The 6,770-nt window shown below is 40.8% G+C and overlaps 1 protein-coding gene across 1 annotated transcript in view; it reads left to right on the top strand.

The window, feature by feature from the left end:
* The window catches only part of LOC112462007 (receptor-type guanylate cyclase Gyc76C-like), a 63,461-nt gene that overhangs the window by 4,026 nt on the left and 52,665 nt on the right, over positions 1-6,770 (top strand). The window lies entirely within an intron of this gene.

The raw sequence follows: 6,770 nt of genomic DNA, 5'->3' as shown, positions 1-6,770 counted from the left end.
GTATGTTAATAAATTCCTGCACGCGTAACGAACGTCGCAAAAAGGAGGGAAAAAAATAAACGAAAAAAATTAATGAAAGGGTCGAATCGCCCGACGATGTCCGGCGAGTGTCGCGCTTGAAAACAAACTCATTAATACGCGCTGTGCGATAAACGTCGCGTATTGTGTCCCCGCCCGACTACCGATTATAAACGCGCGCGTCTGTTTATTCTCCCACTTTTCCAGCACCATCCTCGCTATTCGCGCGGATTTTATTGATTGAATATTAGCGATGTTCACAAGTTGCGAGGCGATTTTTTTTAATCACGAAGAAATTGACAACTTCCAAGATTTCATTGTAAATAAGATCCGCGCGTAAACAATATAATCGCTCATACACAATGTAATCAATCGTATATACGCAGTCGAAAACAGCGCGACCGACGATCAATACGTTGAGACTTTAGTCGCATCATTTAATGCGTTGCATTTTAAGACTGTATATACTATCGCGTTTATGATAATACTCTCACGCGTTCGGTCTAAACTATTCCTAGATTATTCCATCTTTCGCGCGTTTAAATTATCTGGCTAACGCGAATCATTCCGACAGTGAGATTTATCAAAATTCGCGAATTTTCTTCCTAGAAACGGTCCCGTTCATAATTGCCAGGCACGATGAAAATTCCGGCGAATCGAGAAAACGAACGCGAGTCGAGGAAATCAATTTTGCGCTCGCGACGCGGATCAAAGGTTGCTACGATAAATATTCTCCGCCAGCCACGGCATCAGTCAGACAATAGTTTTCTGTTGCACACTATTTTTAGGCGCCGTGAACGGGCGCCTAATTTGTTTTGCATAAATAGTGATCACCTGGAATGACTTCTACACCCCAATTAAAAGTCACTGTTATCAATTACACATTGCATATATTTTTGATTGTTTTTTAATTTATTAGTATTTAAGGATAATATAGATTTGCTCAACATTTTTTAAAACGTAAACAGAAACTAAAAGGATATTAACCCTAGACAGACTCATTTATTTTTCTTATACGTGAATGACTCACTGGGGTGTCACTTCGGGTGTCACGATACCCCAAACGATTTTCTTTTTCGGTCACAGCTGCTACACGGATCTAACGCACTCGCTGAAACACAGAGGTCCATTGCCGGATGACTAAACTGAATTATGGTTAGGGTCTCGGTATGAAAAATAACCTTCCTAAGGCAGGGGCTCAATTTGAATTTCGCGTGGAGTGGAGTCCCGTAACACTCCAGTGAGTCTGTCTAGGGTAAAAAACGAAAGTGGCACGCGTTAAATGGACTGCAACGCGAGCTTTCATTTTTCGATACCGGGGTGTAAAAATCACCCCAGGCACTCGTTCACGGATGAACGAACTGGTCTCGAGAGGGGAATGTACCGACATATTGTGCCGGAGGGTTGCTTTACCAGTTCATCGAATCGCCACTGATTGTTGTTTTATATTTGATAAATACCTGTCTCGTATTCGTACTTTATTTGCACACGCCGCGATGACGTTCCTCGTCAGCGATTTCGGCATGATGCGAAATGTGACAGCGTGAAAAACAACATAAACGAGAGGAGGATACGTGCTTTAGAGAGGTGTGAAATTCAGTCGTGATAAGTATTCCATGTCTTTCGTAACACTTCGCGACAGTATAGCGGCCACACACAAAGATTTCTTGAATAATATAGACTTAAATATAGGCCAGTTAAGACGCATATTCAAATCTTTTTGATTTCGTTTGAAATGAAGACATAGACAAAGATTCATTCAATTCAAATATGCACAGCATGAATGTATGAGAAATTATTTTATTGATTGAATGCTGGCGATGTTCAAGTTGCGAGGTGATTTTTGAATCACGAAGATATTAGTGCAACTTCTAAGATTTTAGTATAAATAAGATTCACGTAAACACAATATAATCGCTCATACACAATTAATCAGTCATACGGAGACGAAAACAGCGCAACCGGCGATCAATCTCACCGAGCGTGACGCACGGCCGAGAAAAAAAAACGTGCTTTCTAATTAATCAATCAAGTTAAGTGGTTAACGGCCATAATTAACCGCATGCGTAGCTCGAACGTTGAAATTACCCGATTAACCTGTGTTCCCAGCCACCAACGAAGTTGGAATCCGCTGCGCTGGTGTGCTCATTCAGAGTCGAATTACGCTACTCCGTGCTTAAGCTCTCTAGATCCGTTTCTCCCAGTCAACGTGAAATTTCAGTCGGAATAAAATCACGCGTTTTGGACTTAGAAATAAAAGAAATTTCGCAGGAAAAGAAAGATTATTACAACTTCTCTCTTTTTCATGAGTTTCTACTTCAGTGAAAAATTAAATATTTGCATATGCGTGGGGTTGCATATCATTGCAAGTATGAATGCATTCGGCACCCGAAGTATCGGAGAAATTTAGCGAACATATTCCGACCCTTAATTAATACACAAATATTTGCGTGAGGCGGATTAAATCGTGTGCATACAGTAACATTAACCTGTCAATATCCGCATATATACTTGTCCTGCGGTATGCAGGATAAGTATATTTGCTTCGATTACCGTATATCGGGATTTGTCGGAATTTAATAAAGCGATCACAAATTACGCGTGATTATAATATGTTACTAGAATATTACTGCGAGCATACAATTGTGAAGGGGTTTTAATTTGTTTAGCGCGTAATGTTCATCGATTTTTTAAGTACGCGCGTGACCCGAATGGAATGGATACGCAGATTTGCGTGGACAGCCGAAAGAATTCGTAGAAGTGATTTTTTTCCCTCTTTTTTTAGTATTATGTACGCGCACATGTTGGAATGCTTGGACTGCGCGTTGAAAGGCGGGCGCCAGCTTTGAAGACGAAATTTATTCACGGAACGTAGCGCACGTATGTGGAATGGACAAATATGTTTTTATTCCCTTAACCGCGTCGCGGGGTGCTAAAGTATATCAGTAGCGAGGCATTTTCAAATGTGCTACGGAAAAAAGGAGGAAAGAAAAGGAATAAGATTTTGTCACTGTTAAACGGTATCGTACGTTGCGCATTACGAGACAATCAAGCGTTAGTATATTCGCGTTCGATATTTCCGCGATACGCATACGACATCGCAACGGCACGCGTGTTTGCGCCGCTACGTGCACGCGTGCCGAAACAACGGTTTGGGACTTGGAATGAAAGGATCATCATGAGCCGAGACACAACCGTATTCGTAATCATGCTCACGGTAAGTACATCGTCGTTAAGTGCTCGTGAGTGGCACTCGTTACTTAATTCTTATATGGCATTCTCATCAGTCATTATTCAACCGCCCTTACGATTACGCATTGCGGTGACTTTGAACCTACAAATTATCGTGCAAGGTGCAAAAGTGCTTCTTTTTTACGCGTTTCTTTATTCGCAAAATGTGGCGAGTTATTCGTCCAATTCTTATATAACTGGAAAGGTTTGTTCATCACCCATATCACGCATTAATTTATTTGATGGCAACATAGAAAAATTATGCAAATAAAATCTCATTCAAACTCTTTTTTCAGCGTATTATTCGAAAACGTTAAGTGCGTGGTAAAATTTTCGACATTTGTACGATCTTAATCGTTCCGACGGGGCGCATTCGCAACGGATGGCCGGAACAGTAGATAGATGCAAATAAGACCAATCTATTGACCGATCAAAACATCCTATTTTGATCCCGTCACAAGTAATGTATAAAATGGGATGCGTTGATTGGTTAACTTCTGATGACATGCTCAGTGAAAACTCAGTCTCATTTGCAACAGTAGATAGATGCAAATAAGACTGAGTTTCCACTGAGCACGTCATCAGAAGTCAACCAATCAACACATCCCATTTTATTACATTACTTGTGACGGGATCAAAATGGGATCTTTTATCGGTCAATGGATTGGTCTTATTTGCATCTATCTACTGTTCCGGCCATCCGTTGCGAGTGCGCCCCGTCGGAACGATTAAGATCGTACAAATGTCGAAAATTTTACCACGCACTTAACGTTTTCGAAGAAACGAATAATCCGCTGAAAAAAGAGTTCGAATGAGATTTTATTTGCATAATTTTTCTATGTTGCCATCAAATAAATTAATGCGTGATATGGGTGATTAACAAACCTTTCCAATTATATAGGAATTGGACGAATAACTCGCCACATTTTGCGAATAAAGAAACGCGTAAAAAAGAAGCACTTTTGCACCTTGCACGATAATTTGTAGGTTCAAAGTTACTGCAATGCGTAATCGTAAGGGTGATTGAATAATGACTGATGAGAATGCCATATAAGAATTAAGTAACGAGTGCCACTCACGCACACTTGACGACGATGTACTTACCGTGAGCATAATTACGAATAGGGTTGTGTCTCGACTGATCATGATGTTCTTCCTTTCATTCAGGCCACGATTAAAGAGCTGAAGATGTGTTTTAACTCCTCTCGTCTCTCTGCAAAGCGGAGCGACTTCTGAATATACCAGATGTAGGTGTCGTGTACACATATATAGAGTACAATTGAGAAAAGTTACTGAAGTTAAATATTTATGATTTAAGTTTATAATTTAGTTTATAAATTATAGAGCTTATATCCTTTTGCACTGTGTGCGTATAAAAATTATGAATTTCTTCTACGGTATAATGTTTAAATTTATTTCATCTTCGTTAAGTAAGGCTCTGTTGGAAATCCAATCGGAAGGAAAACGGACTAATTAAAAGCCATCCGCGGTTCACAATGCGAAAGTATATTTATTCTGTATTTAATGTTCGAACGTTTCGGTCCCTTATTTGGACCATCTTCAGCATCTAACGAAGAACACAATTATAAACATACATGAGTTCGCAATTTAGTTTCTTACAGCAAACTTACTTACAAAATTTATGATAAAATTAAGTGACAAACGGTGACCATCTCACGAAAGACGAGGATTATATATAGCCTCCTCTGGGTTCCCGTCACAAAGGATGGAGATATCGTCTAATCGTTCTAATTAATATGATCTATTGTATCAAAAGTGTGATATATCACACCCGCCCTTTTGATACAATAGATCATATTAATTAGGATGACGATATTTCCATCCCTTGTGGCGGGAACCCAGAGGAGGCTATATAATCTTCGTCTTTCGTGAGATGGTCACCGTTTGTCATTTAATTTTATTATAGATTTTGTAAATAAGTTTGCTGTAAGAAACTTTCAAAAGATTGCGTTATACGATTCGTACTTCTCGTAATACGCGTCATGCTGATATCTAACCGCTTCGTTGAGGATGAATGGATGTTTTGCTTCTTTGCTTGAATAAAAAGGGATGGCCTTGGATATCAATCGGGGCAAAAAGGCAGCTAGAAATAAAGTGCGTACATGAAAACGGAGACATAAAAAAATAAGCACAATTCACAACATGTTGGTGGATGAAAGTGACATAAACATGATTGTCTCCAACTCGAAATTGATTCGTTAAATTTTTATCCGTTTTACAAAAAAAAAATACAATTTCTTAAAATCATATCACTTCTAGTATCGATAATATATTATTGCATGTTGCCAAAATGAGTACAAGTTTTTTTATATTAAATTATTACGAAATTAAATCCTAAAAGGCACTGTTAAGTCTCAACGATTTACATGAGTCTGATAAATATCTACTTAAAAGAAGTCTATTTTCGGGTTTTTGTTCGCTCATGGTGTGCATATGAAATTGGCGACGGAAGCGAGAAATAAAGAAAGCCCGAAGGATCGCTTTGCGATCGCCTTTCTAGCCTGAAAATCCAGTTACTCAATCCAGCAAGCGAACAAGAGGGGTCTCTAGACAATGCGCAGAGAGCAACCCGTGCAATGCCGCCTGCGCCTCGGGAGAGCTGGTCGGATGAGCGCGACGAAAATAACTCCGGCAGGAGAATATTACGGCACTTTGCAATGAGGAGAGACCGATAGAAAGAAAGAGTGAGAGAGCGAGAATGAGAGAGGGAGGAGGGGAGAGAGGGGAAGGTAGGGGAGCGGTACGAGTGGAAGGGAAATACGCGCGAAGAGGCTCGCGGAGAGGAGCGACGCGCGATGCAAAATCTCATACATTAGCCGAGGCGCGTGTATACGTGTGTGTGAAGCTGGCGACTCATTTTACGGAAACTCACAAACCATTGAGAGTTCTGGCTTTCCTTTCAATAGCTCTAGAGTTCCTGATAGTTTAAATAAATAGTTCTGGCCATTAAAGCCAGAAAACGCGACAGGGCAAACTGAATTAACGCCAGATTGTCAGATTTTAAAAGTCTATAGTTTTACATGAGTTCTAGGAAGAGTTCTGGCGATAAACATTGTATTTTTTTCTTTTTTTTCCATTTTTAAATAATTTTTATCGCTCGAGAAAGACGCATTTGCGGGTATATGGATGAGACGCAGCGCGCTGTACGAAATCTCGGAGTTCTGGCTCTCTGAGAGAGAGAGAGAGAGAGAGAGAGAGAGAGAGTCCGTGACGCGATTGGCTATCCGGCCAATGACTGGCTCTCTGCTTACGGCTGGTGCGTGTCCCGAGAACTCTTCTCGAGCGCGGTCCCGCGATGCATTCGCGTGACATGTAGGTACAGTGCGCTTCATTGACGGCGCGCGGCGGTAGAACTGGTCCACCGTTTGTTCGGCATAAAACTCCGTTAGAACCAGTTTTCCGGACGGTGGACGATTTCGCTCCGCTGTGCGACCAATGCGACCAGTACGCGCGCGAGCGCTCTCTCTCTCTCTCTCTCTCTCTCTCTCTCTCTCTCTCTC

Source organism: Temnothorax curvispinosus, unplaced genomic scaffold, assembly GCF_003070985.1.
Source record: "Temnothorax curvispinosus isolate PA1 unplaced genomic scaffold, ASM307098v1 QBEX01011959.1, whole genome shotgun sequence".
Lineage (NCBI taxonomy): Eukaryota > Metazoa > Arthropoda > Insecta > Hymenoptera > Formicidae > Temnothorax > Temnothorax curvispinosus.
This window is presented reverse-complemented; position numbering and strand designations above follow the sequence as displayed.